Source organism: Panthera tigris, chromosome B3 (assembly GCF_018350195.1).
Source record: "Panthera tigris isolate Pti1 chromosome B3, P.tigris_Pti1_mat1.1, whole genome shotgun sequence".
Lineage (NCBI taxonomy): Eukaryota > Metazoa > Chordata > Mammalia > Carnivora > Felidae > Panthera > Panthera tigris.
This window is the reverse complement of record NC_056665.1, coordinates 103,387,551-103,399,643: the sequence shown is the minus strand read 5'-3', so window position 1 is coordinate 103,399,643 and position 12,093 is coordinate 103,387,551. Positions and strand designations below refer to the sequence as shown.

General features: G+C 46.0%; 1 long non-coding RNA gene across 2 annotated transcripts; it reads left to right on the top strand.

Moving 5' to 3' along the window:
* Positions 1 to 3,492: 3,492 nt before the first annotated feature.
* LOC122239613 lies at positions 3,493 to 11,934 on the top strand. 2 transcript variants are annotated; one of them, XR_006218867.1, is made up of 3 exons: positions 3,493 to 4,028; positions 4,742 to 6,933; positions 11,850 to 11,934. It is a non-coding gene; the product is annotated as an uncharacterized LOC122239613 (long non-coding RNA). The 2 variants fall into 2 exon arrangements; XR_006218868.1 differs by lacking the exon at positions 11,850 to 11,934 and adding an exon at positions 7,714 to 7,782.
* Positions 11,935 to 12,093: the final 159 nt, after the last annotated feature.

The following is a 12,093-nucleotide window of genomic DNA, read 5'->3' as shown; positions in this document are numbered from 1 at the left end:
AGGCGTGCCTGGGTGGCTCAGTCGGTTAAGTGTCCAACTTTGGCTCAGGTCATGATCTCATGGTTCTGGGTTCGAGCCCCGCGTCGGACCCTGTGCTGACAGCTCAGAGCCTGGTGCCTGCTTCAGATTCTGTGTGTGTGTGTCTCTCTCTCTGCCCCTCCCCTGCTTATGCTGTCTCTCAAAAATAAATAAACATTTAAAAAATTAACAAAAAATAAAAAGCTGTTAGCAGCCTGTAGCCCTCAAACCACAGCCACCAGAACTTTGTCAGTGACTGAGCCAGACGCATTGCTCCATCCCTGCTTCCCAGAAGGGATCCCTTGTTGAGACATTCAGATTCGTTCTGCCCACTGAGAAGCCTCCGGGGTGCCCTGGTTCCTTGTCCTCACTGAGGCAGAAGAGAGAATCCAACCCAATGCCCATAAAATTGGATGCTCCTCAAAAACACTGTTATTGTTCTCGCTCCACCTTCTCCAGCCCTGTTCCACATAAAAACTTCAGTTCCCAGGTTGTTTCAAGTTCTCCTGAGTGTCGGAGGCAAGGCCTGCAGCTTGGGGACCCTCTCGGCAAACAGGTTACTATTTTTCCTGGAAAGCCTGTCCTGGTGTGGAGCAGACTCAAAGCCCAAGGGGTGAAGGCAGGGGTATGAATGGATGGATGGCGGTGGGGTTGGCGGGACGATGGTCAGCCTGGGCACTCGTTTGCTGGATGGGCCCCCCCAGCCGATTCTCGGTTGCAGCTGCCTTGGGAGTACCTCCCACAGGCTGTCATCTTCAATAGCACACCCCATATGTTCATTGTCGCCTGGCTTTTCCATGAAAATGTGCTGCAGGTGGAAATCTGGCATGGTTGTCTCAAGCCAAGAAGAAGCTTTTATTTTTCCCTTTTGACAAAATTTTTAAATCGTCATTCAGTCGATTTGACCCAGGAAAGTTATCTCAAAGTAGAGCTCCACCCCAAAGTAGAGCTCCGCCCCACCCAATCTTCTGGGGGTGCAGGCGCCAGGAACAACTTCTCTAAGATGACCTCAGACTACCCTTCTGGGACGGAGCCTTTAGGAGCTCCGCCCACAGCCTGTCCCGAGCACACTGGTATTCTCTCCTTGGTGGCAAACATCATAACCTTCCTCTTGGCATCATTTTCTTTTATTTATTCTGTGCCCAGAACTTCCCTGGGCTCTCATGAGAATCTTACAAGCAGAGAGAAAACAACCTCTGTATGGTGTAGACAGCATAAAAAAGGACCGGGGAGAATGAGGGATGTCTGAAGCCCTTAAATCTCATGCCAAATTGCTAAGAAGTTACCATTTTTGCTGGGAAAATTACAGACACGGAGAACCAAATAGAAAAATTTTTCTTCAGTGCAGAAAGGTAAAGTTTGCGTTTTTGTGTTTGATCAAAGGAAATTCCACTGCCAAACGAGAGCCCTTGAAAATGCCCTGTAGGCTACTTTCATTAGAAAGAAATTTATTGATAATTAAGAGCAAATTTTAGGAGAGCCTTTACTCTTAGGTTAAATTTTAATTGATCTTACTGTCCATTCATTGATTCATTCATCAGATATTATCGAGTGTCCTATATGCCAAGTTCTCACTGAGAAAATTTATATGGTTCTTTTCTGATGTTCTCCTTGGTAATCTTGTAATTTTATATTATGAGAGCATCTTACAAAATGCAGTTCTTATCATGAAAATTCATTCTCTGACGCTTAGAACTTTCCTTAGGAAGCTGAGATGCCAGAGAGAACCCATCACGCTGGAGCCTAGTTCGCATTGCTGAGATCAGAGTTGGAACTCTCTACCTTGACTCTCTTGGGACCAAAGTGGAAGACAGGTAGGGAAAACACTTTTCTTGTGTACCCATTATAGATCAGATGCTTCACAAAAATAATCTTATTTAATTTTAATTTTCACAACCGATAGGTAGATAAGATTTCCATTTTGTAGTTCAAAACACTGAGGCTGGGATGGCTGACGAAATTTGTACAGTCAGTTAACTGGTAGGTGTTGACATCGCTAACCTTTACTGCCTTTCAGCCACATCACCCATTTCATGAGTCCATATTTATTGAGCGCCTATTGTTTACTAGGCGCAGTTCCAGGCACTAAGGATAAGTCACCGTCCTCATGGGGTTCCCAAGCCTGTGGTTGCAAAGACAGTAAACAAACTTGGTGAGATGCTTGGGGTGGCCACAGGGAGATGAAGAAAGAGGAAGCAAGTGAAGGGATGGGGAACGAGAGGCTGGGGCGACCCTGCCACGAACGAGCATCTCTGTGGCAGAGCACAGGGTCTCCAATCTGTTCCCAGATGAGAAGAAAGGAATGAGCACACACGTTGGCACCTGCAGTGAGTGGAAGGCTGCCCGTGAGGGTGGTGAGAAGGGAGGAGGAACAAGGAACTGAAGGAAAATTTGTAAAGAGGTGTTGTTCCTTGGGCTTTGGTCCATTTCTCTCTGTATGTCCTCTTTCAACTCTGTAATGACCACCTGGCCCAGTTAGTCTTTTCTCATCTGCACCCGTGAGCTTTGCTGTATACCTTGTACCTCCTGGGCGAGTCTGCTCTGAAGGTTATAGATATCACCCCCTGTCCCGCCCATCCCTCCCAGTCCCTTGGATGTCACCATTTCCTAGTGACCTTGACTTGTCTCCTTGATAGTGTACCCATCCTGTGTTTCAATCCTCCAGGGCCCATGAAGGGAATGAGAGAGTTAATTTTTTTCTATACAGTTAGCTTATTTTGCATTTGCAATTACATTTTGATAAACTGCAAATATGCCTAATGTCGACGTGCCCCAGGACCTCTTCTTATCTTCACCTTCCCCTCCTTGGTGATCTCATCCAGTTTCAAGGCTTTAAAGACATCTCTATATAGATGACTCTTGAATTGACAACCATGCCCTCTGCCTATCTGATTTTTCCACTGGGATGTCCAATAGACATCTCAAAATGAAGACTGTATGCCCAAGCCCCAGTTTCCATCTACAGTCTTCTCCATGCAAGTATATGGTAACTTTATTGTCCCAGCTGCTCAGGACAGCAAATTGGGGCCATCCTTTACTCTTCCTTTGTCCTCACATCTGAAAAGGGTTGGTTCTCCTTCAAATAGATCCAGAATTCAACCTTCCCTCAGCTACCACTCTAGCCTAAGCCACCATCCACCCTATCCTGCTTTGGCTGTTCCAATAAGCTTCCAATAAGTTCCAATTCTTCTTGTGATCTACTCTTAACAGCCGGAGTGATCTTGTTAAAAAAGCAAATCACATCATCTGGCTCCTCGGTTTATACCCTCCCACGGCTCCTACTTTACTGGAGGAGTCAAGCCGGAAACTGTTCTCTTCACCTCTGCTTCTCTGGATAAAACAGAAACAAGCCCTGCTTGCTCTAGGCCCTTCTCTTGCATTCTCCCTCCAGCTCCTGGGCGGGGGGGGGGGGGGGGGGGGGGGGGGGGGAGGCGGGGCACAGGGGCTCCTAATGTTTACAAGGCCACACCCAGCTGCAAAGTTATCCTCACATGCTAATCAGTTGGTCATTTTAAATTTGGTCAAGGTTAGATTTGTTAAGAAAGGTCTTCCCCAGATCCTAGAACTCTCCTCACTAGCCCTGGAAGATAAGACCTTGTAGTGGCTTTATCTAAGGAGAGATTGTCCCCTTTGTCCCCACCCCCCGACCCCCACCGGTGGCTGTTCTGTCGCCACAGGGCAGGTCAGGGCCCACACCCACAGGAAATGCCTATTTGTTTCAAGTAACATTTAACTCAGCAGCTTTCTTCTACTTGGGCCTGCAACTCCCTTTTCTCCCTTTTTTTCCCCCTTTAAGAAAACTAAGTCCATTTTAATTTTATGGGCTTGACAGAACTAGGACAATAGGACAATGTTTCCTCGGATCAAAATTTTTTGTGAGAATTTTTTTGGCAGAATCAGTGTTTGCAAGAAGCAGATAAAACTTGACTGTTGGAGAACCTCGCCGTAGCAAGCAGCTGCCTGCCAGCAAATCTTCAGTTAACAACAGAGCTGGAGTCATTGTTAGCCAGGTAGGAGAGATGGGGGGTGGGGGGGCGGGGAGAGAAAGCCCTAGAGCTTCCTTGTTAGGCTCTAAATGAATTGGTTGTTTAGCAATTACTGTAAGACAGCAGATCTGGGTACATGAGCTCTCTAAAGATAACATCTCAACTTGGTTTGCCTTCCTTACACAACATGGGTGCATATGCATCAAGGAAGCCCCACAGCCCCGAGATATTTTATTCACCTCACACTCGGAGGAGTTCACTGACTGGAATTCAATAGAAACTGTTCTCTGTGTGAAAGTAATTTCAGAAAGTAATCTAGTTTATGGAAATGAAAGGCATCAAAACACAAAAAAACACTGTTTCTCTACAAGTGCTTTGCCTCAAATATTTGACATGGAAATTTGTATAATCCCTCTGGGGGCACGTGGGTTTCACCAGTGTTAACATCTTTTGAAATGAATTTCACAAATGTTTATTTGCCGTGCCAGGCTGACAAATAATTTAGAATATCGAGGCATCTGACCGGAATCAACCTTGATACGGATCTCAGATGATTGTGGAGGTTAAAAGGTGTGAATTGTAATTGGGCATTGGGGTGACATCACTTTCAAACACTGCCCCGGGGAGCAAAGGTGTCACTTAGCTCCTCTGGGTCCCCAGGTCTCCCTGTCAGGTGATGCCCTTCGGTAATGACAATGGATCATCCGCTGACATGTTCTGTTTTATTTTTCACATAGGAAACCAGTCTTTTTGCACCTGTCTGGAGGGAGGGCAGAGGAAGAAACTGAAGCAGTGGGCAGGCTCAGGTCTGATGTGGGCAAAATCAGAAATGGGGTGAAATGGGGTGGTCCTTAAGAAACGAGTAGGCACAAGATGAGCCCGAGGAAGACAGGGTTTGGGTTTGAAGAGACTCAGGGAAGAGCAAGAGAGAGGGAAGGTTATGTGTTCCATCGTCTGAACCTGGAATGCTCTTTTCTTCCTTTGGGAGAGCACTGGCTTGTCATTTTAGAGGATCTCCTGTGGTCCCATGAGAACCCTTTTCCCTCACGAAGGCCCTTCCTTGGAGCCATGGGTCCAAGGCTCTTTGGCCCAGCCTCCTTGCCTCACGGTTGACCTTCTCAGTCTCAATGATCACTAAATGCTGATGCCTGGACCCGGGCCAGAGCAGGGTCTGCTGGACCAGGGAGACCTCAAGCAGGGGTCTGCGGACCCTACAGAGTGGTGGACACCACGGGTGGGACAGCGAGCTTCTGGTTTTACAACACCTCCGTCCCGTGACCTCTCTTTCCAAGTGTGTCCTGACACCCAGCCTGCTGCCTGTAAGACACCTCCAGGGGGAGGCCCCATGAGCCCCTCAAACTCTGTGGCTTCCATGCAAGCCTGTTCCTCCTCTTCCTGAATTTCCATCTGTTTATGATACCAGTCATCAAGTCTAGAAACCTCAGCAAGGCCAGTGATTTGTACCTTCCCCTCTGCTCCTCCTCTATCCGGTCACTTGCTGAGTTCTGTTGACTCAGCTTCTAGTAGCGCATTCTATCTACAGTACTATTCAACAGGGCATAGTGGATGAGACAATCCTTCATTTTGTGGGACTGTCCTATGGACTGCAGGTCATTTAACATTTCTGACCCTGCCCACCAAATGCTAGCAGTGCCTGCCTGTCACTGTGGCAGAAACAGCCCTAGACATTCCCAAGTGTCCCCCAGGCTCAGTGTCATCCCAGTTGAGAAACACGGGAACTTTTCTTCTGTCACTACCTGGGATTCTGACAGTTTTGCTTTTCATCTGAGATGCTGGATGTGGGATGATCTAACTGGCCTCCTCACTCTTAATCTCTCCCTTCCCCAAGCCGTTTTGCACGAAGCCGTTGAATAATGTTTCTAAAGCGCAGCTCTGATCACATTACTCCCTGTTCAGATCATTTAGTGGCGCTCTATGCCTGTGAATGAAATCTAACGCCTGAGCCTTGAATTCAAAACTCTGAATTTCCAGACTCTAATTAAGGCCCAATCGGCCTTAATATCCCTCTCTACTGCTTCCTTTTCCAGACCCTTATGTTCCCAAAGGAATGGTGAGCGACTAAATGCATATTTGACCAGAGTGCCAGTGTCTTTTTGCAAACACAGCCAACAGTGGAGGATTTGCAGGGCGGCCTGTTTAATGCCGCATCATAAACCACTAAAAACTCAAGTGACTTAAAACATCGACCAACTTTATTTTTATTGTAAGTCTTTGGATCAGGAGTCTGGGCAGGGTTCTGCTGGGTGATTTGTTTGTTCTAGTGGTATCAGCTGGGATACTTGGCGGGTTAGTGCTTGGTCTGAAGAACACAAGACGGCATCACTTGGCACGTCCTGGTACCTCAGTGTCGACATCTGGCAGGATGGACTCAGCTGGATCCCTCTCTTCCATGGAGTCCCACTCTCCAGAAAGGGAGTGGGATTTTTTTTTCCATGGTGGCTCAAAGCTCTAGAGGAAGGAAGCAGAAACTGCAGTCCTCTTAAAGGCTGGACCTAGCATTGGCCGAGCAGTCATCGAGCCTGCCCGGACTCAAAGGGTGGGGTGCCCGGAGGGCCAGGGGTGCAGACAACCTGGCGGGAGAAGTCTTGAGGATTTGCAGCTCACTCTAATCCTTCACGACAGGGTCGATTAAACTGTACGGGTATAACAGCACAGATGTCAATCTGTGGCTTCCACTTTTACGATTCTGTAAATTTCTTTCGGACACTGTTGTCAGCCTAGCCCTGAAGCGGAACACATCCGCCCTTCTGTCCCTATTTAACCTCTGTCCTCTGGCGAGGCTCCCTGATTCTGGCCTACTCTCATCTTCGGCTTTGGAAAACCTTTCATCAGTGAGGCGTCATGGCCACGCCCAGGACCACCGCTGGACAGCAGGGTCCAGAGCAGCTCTGCCTGGTAGAAATATAATGTAAGCCACTTGAATTACTTTACGTTTCTCTTTTTTTTTTAATGTTTATTTTTATTTCTGAGAGAGAGAGAGAGAGAGAGAGAGATGGAGCATGAGCAGGGGAGAGGCAAAGAGAGAGAGGGGGACACCGAATCCAAAGCAGGCTCCAGGTTCTGAGCGGTCAGCACAGAGCCGGACGCGGGGCTCGAACTCGTGAACGGAGAGATCATGACCTGAGTGGAAGTTGGATGCCCAACCGACTGAGCCACCCAGGCATCCCTAATTACTTTACATTCCTTACTAGCCACATTACAAAGTAAAAAGAGAGGTGCCTGGTAGGCTTAGTCGGGAGAACGTGACTCTTGATGTCTTGGGTTACCCCGAGTTGGGTGTAGAGATTACTTAAAAATAAAATCTTAAAAATAAATAAATGAATAAATAAATAAATCGTAAAAAGAAACAGGTTAAATCAATAATACGTTTTATTGAGGTCCCTGGGTGACTCGGTTGGTTAAGCGTCCAACTCTTGTTTTTGGCTCAGGTCATGATCTCACGGCTGGTGAGCTCGAGCCCCAAGTTGGGCTCCATGCTGCCAGGGCAGAGTCTGCTTGGGCTTCTCTCTCCCTCCTTCTCTCTGTGTCCCTCCTTCCCCAAAATAAATAAATAAAACTTAAAGAAAGTAGAATACGATTTATTTGCCCTGGTATATGAAGAAGTGATCATTTCAACATGTAATCACTAAATAATAAAATTATTGAGATATTTTACGTTCTTTTTTCATATGGTGTCTTCAAAATCCAGTGTGTATACACATACAGACCATCCTGATTCAGTCTGGTTCAGTCCTGCCTCCTCTCGAGTGCTCAACAGCTACAGGTGGTTGGTGGCTACCACAGTGGATAGCACTGGTCTAAAGCTCTGTCACTCTGATTTGTCCCCTCCTCATCCTGTTAGGGAAAAATCTGTTATATGATGGCAGACGGGACTGATAAGGGAATTTCAGTCCCTGCCTGAAGACCTCCTTTCCGGTTCTTCCCACCCTGCTTGCCTCAGGTGCCAAATTACTACTCTTGAGGGATGCAGAAGTAACAGACTATAAATTGTCCACTCTGTTGATGCTCTGCGCTCAGACCTCCGGAGAATGATCTCCTCTGAGCCTGCCAGTGTAAAATAAACCTCCTGCCTTCCAAGATCTCCGAGTGCCGCTTGGTTCTTCTGCCGGGTGATCCAGACCAGTTTCCGTAACAATCCTACCAAAAAAATAACAACAAAAACCCCTACCCTACAAGTGGACTCATGCTAGAATAAACACTCAGGCATCCTTAAAGGGGACAAGCCACCCAAAGGGTCCAGATGAAGGAAAATCCTCCACTGACATCTAGGTGGGAGTGGGATAGACTGAGGGCTGTTATACCTTTTTCTGCAAGCTGCAGACCCATCACCTTCTCAGTGGTTGTCTTTCCAAGCCAGATCCTCAGTCTCTCTATCTTAAGCAAAGCACTCTACATAAAAATTCAGATTTGCTAAGGAGCTAAGTGGCTATTCAATTTAAATAAGAGTCTGCTTTACCAAAGGATTCACTTCAGAATTGCTTAAGCTAGAGCATTTCTCTCGTGTATTCCAAATACATCCATTTAATTTTAAAAGATTTAATCACATTTCACCGACATCTATTGAATGAAATAAATTATCCCTACACATGAAGGCTTCCTGAAAGTTGATTTTGGGGATGAGCAGGAGCAGAGAGGAAATACTCTAGAATGTGAGGGCTGTAAGAAAACTTTGAGCTCACAGAATCTTGTCCACAGTTGGCACATGCATGCACCTGGGCCGACCCTCCTCATGGGAGACAGCATGATGGCCTGCCTTCAAGACAGTCCAGTGTGGCCCCAGGCATCTTGTCTACCCCGCTGTCTAGGCAGCTGCTAACCAATAGACCTGCGGCAGCAGTGAGGTGAAATCTGCTATCTTTGTTCTTACATAACACCAAGGTCAGCTGTGGGATTACTTGCTGGACCTCTACTCTGGTAAATTTCTACTCTGAAATTTACCTGGGCCCCCATTCAGGGTTGATTGGTCTACAGTGGGCACCTCACTTAATCCAGGAGACCACGAGAGCAAGTCAGCGAGTCTCTCTGGTGGCTGAAGCTATGGCACAGAAAACTCAGGAGGTGCCTGGGCTCTGCTTTTCCACCAGGCTGGGGGATGACCCCTCATTTGTTCAACTCTCCTTTGGTTTCCACGACACCACGGTAACCATCTGTTAAGTTATCTTTCTGAGGAATGAGTGTGACTTGACTTCTCTCATTTGTGAGCCTGGAGTCATAACGGATACATAGGGCCAGCTTCATGGGTCTGAGACCTGGGCCTTCACACGAGGCCTGTCCTTACAAAGGCACTGTGCTTGGTTTAATGTTCTGCTGTCGCCATCTTGAAATCCTTAATTTTTGAATAGGGGGCCGTGCATTTTTACCTTGTATTGAGCCCCACAAATTGTGTAGCGGGTCTTAAGAATATACCTTTGTTTCATAAGACGAGGTAATTGAGACTGCGATGAGGTCAGTAATTCATCTAAAGTCACAGACCTGGGTACAGCATCCACGTTCAGTCCGGTGGCGTCCAAGTTGGGACCGAGAAACTGACATAAACAGGTGATGAGGGGGAGAGGGAAATAATTTTTATTTCTGTCACTTTTTCCATGACGCAGAAGCTCCCTAACCCCAAATCTTAATGACCACTGTTTTGCTTCTCAGTTTCCCACAAATAAGCAGGAGAAGGGGTAGGTAGAAAAAGGCTGGCTGGTGTCACAGACCAATTGTTCTGAGAGAAGGAAACATTTGCCATGTTGCCAAAGCCGACCTCATTTCCCAATTTCCCAAAGACCCAATTTCCCCAGCTGCTTTGTTGACATAGCAACAGTGAATTCTGAAAGGGTTGTTATAATATTAATATGTATTTCATGGTGGGCTTGCCCTGTGTTCTTCGCTAACCTTGTGAGCCAGGCCTGAAAAGAGGGGCTGTTGGCATCTGGCCACTGAAAATAAGAAACCTGAGGCCCAATTCTCTGAGTGGGGTGAGAAGTAAGTGAGGAGCAGGTGTCTCCCTCAGCGCATTCAGACAACTGGAGGAAAGGTGGGGTACCCCAGCCCCCAGGCTCCTCAGCCTTCCCGAGTGGAGGTGCTGACTCTGGAGATATTTTAAGTTAAAGCTGCACCTTGGGATACATTTCCTTCCTCCTACTACTCAGGGTGTTAAATGTAGCACCTGTGAGCCATTGTGTAGAAAATCAATTATACCTTGGGCCCAGTGATAAGAATTCATCCCCCCCTGAGCTCAATTTTCAAAAGGCTTCAAAAGGCCTCCCACCTCTTTCCTTTTTTCCAATGCAAATGAGCAACACTCAGGAAATTTGCATGCCAAATTCCAACTAGGGTTTCAAGCGAGTAAATGGTCATATTTATTAGTAATAGCGGTAGTAGATGAGTACGAGCTATTTAATAAGCGTATGTTCAATGCGTAGCATTTTGGTAGCACTTCACAGTTTTCAAAGCTTCCTCCCTCCCTGTACGTCATCTATTTGATTCTTAAACAAGCAAACAAACCTAAGCGCCCCATGATGAGGGGTAGAGGGGGATTTAGTATCCTCATTTCTGAAGAAAAGAAGGCAGGAGAAAGATTTTTATCTCGCCTAATGTCACACGGCTGATTCATGACTATCAGAGTTGGGGTGAGAAGTTGAGGGTGACTCCAGCTGCCACTGTGTCACCGCTGTACCATTGCTGCATGGTATTTCAGAAGGGACAGATGGACAAAAGGGAAGTTGTACCAAGTGACTGCAGGAAAGTGCAATTAGTAACAGCTAAGATGTACTAAAGACTTACTCTGCGTCTGTCATGGATATTAACTCATTTGATTATTTCAATGAAACTTTTTAGTTTGAGATGACTGTAGATTCACATGTCATTGTCGGAAATAAGAGAGAGCCTGGCATCCTTTATCCAGTTTCTCCCAGCAGTAATATCTTACAAGAGCAATGTCAGAACCAAGATACTGACAGTGATACAGTCAAGATACACAGTATTTCCATCACCCCTGGGTCCCTCGTGTTGTCCTTCTATAGACACACCTACTTCCCTCTCACCCCTTCTCCTCCATAACCCCTAGCAGCCGCTAGTCTGTTCTCCATTTCTATACATTTGTCATTAATATGAATGGAATTATGCAGCACAGAATCTTTTGTGGGTTTTTTTTTTTCCCCCCACTCAGCATAATTTTATGGAGATTCATCCAGATCATTTCATGTGTCAGTAGTTCATGCTCCTTTAGTGCTGAGGACCATCCCGTGGTATGGATGTGCCATTTTTTTACCCACTCACCTGGTAAAGGATATCTGGGTTGTTTCCTTTTGGCTGTTAGAAATAAAGCTTCTGTAAACATTCCTGTACAGGTTTGTGTGTGAATCTAAGTCTTCATTTCTCTGGGATAAATGCCCAGGGGTAATTATTGGGTTGTATGATTGTTGCACGTTTAATTTCTTAAGCAATTGCCAGACTGTTTTACATTCCCACGACGAATGCACAAGCGATCTCGTTTTTCCACGTCCTCACCCACATTTGGTTTGTCACTATTTTTTATGTTAGTCTTTCTGCTAGGTGTGTACCCATGTTTCATTGTAGTTTTATTTTACATTTCCCTAATGATGTTGACCGTATTTTCATGTGCTTCTTACAGTTTCTACCTACTTTTGGATGAAATGTCTCTTCACAGCTTTTGCTCATTTTCCATTGGATTTTTTTTTAACTCTTGAGTTTTGAGTTTTTGAGTTTTATATATTGTAGATTACTAGTCTTTATTAGTACACAACTCGAGATATTTTTTCCCAGTCTGTAGCTTTGCTTTTCATTGTGTTAACGGGTTTTTTTGTTTTGCTTTTGCAGAGCAAACTTTTCAACGTTGAGAAAGTCCAGTTTATCTATTTTTCCTTCTATGGGTCATGCTTTTGGCGTCAGCTGTAAGAACTCCTTGCTAGCCCTAGATCCTCAAGCTTTTTTTCCTTATGTTTGTTTCTAAAAGTTTTATAGCTTTCCATTTTCTATTTAAGGCCAAAATCTGTTTCGAGTGTATTTTTGTATATGATGCAAGACGAAGGGAGGTCTTCCCCCACCGCCCGGGGCCCCACAC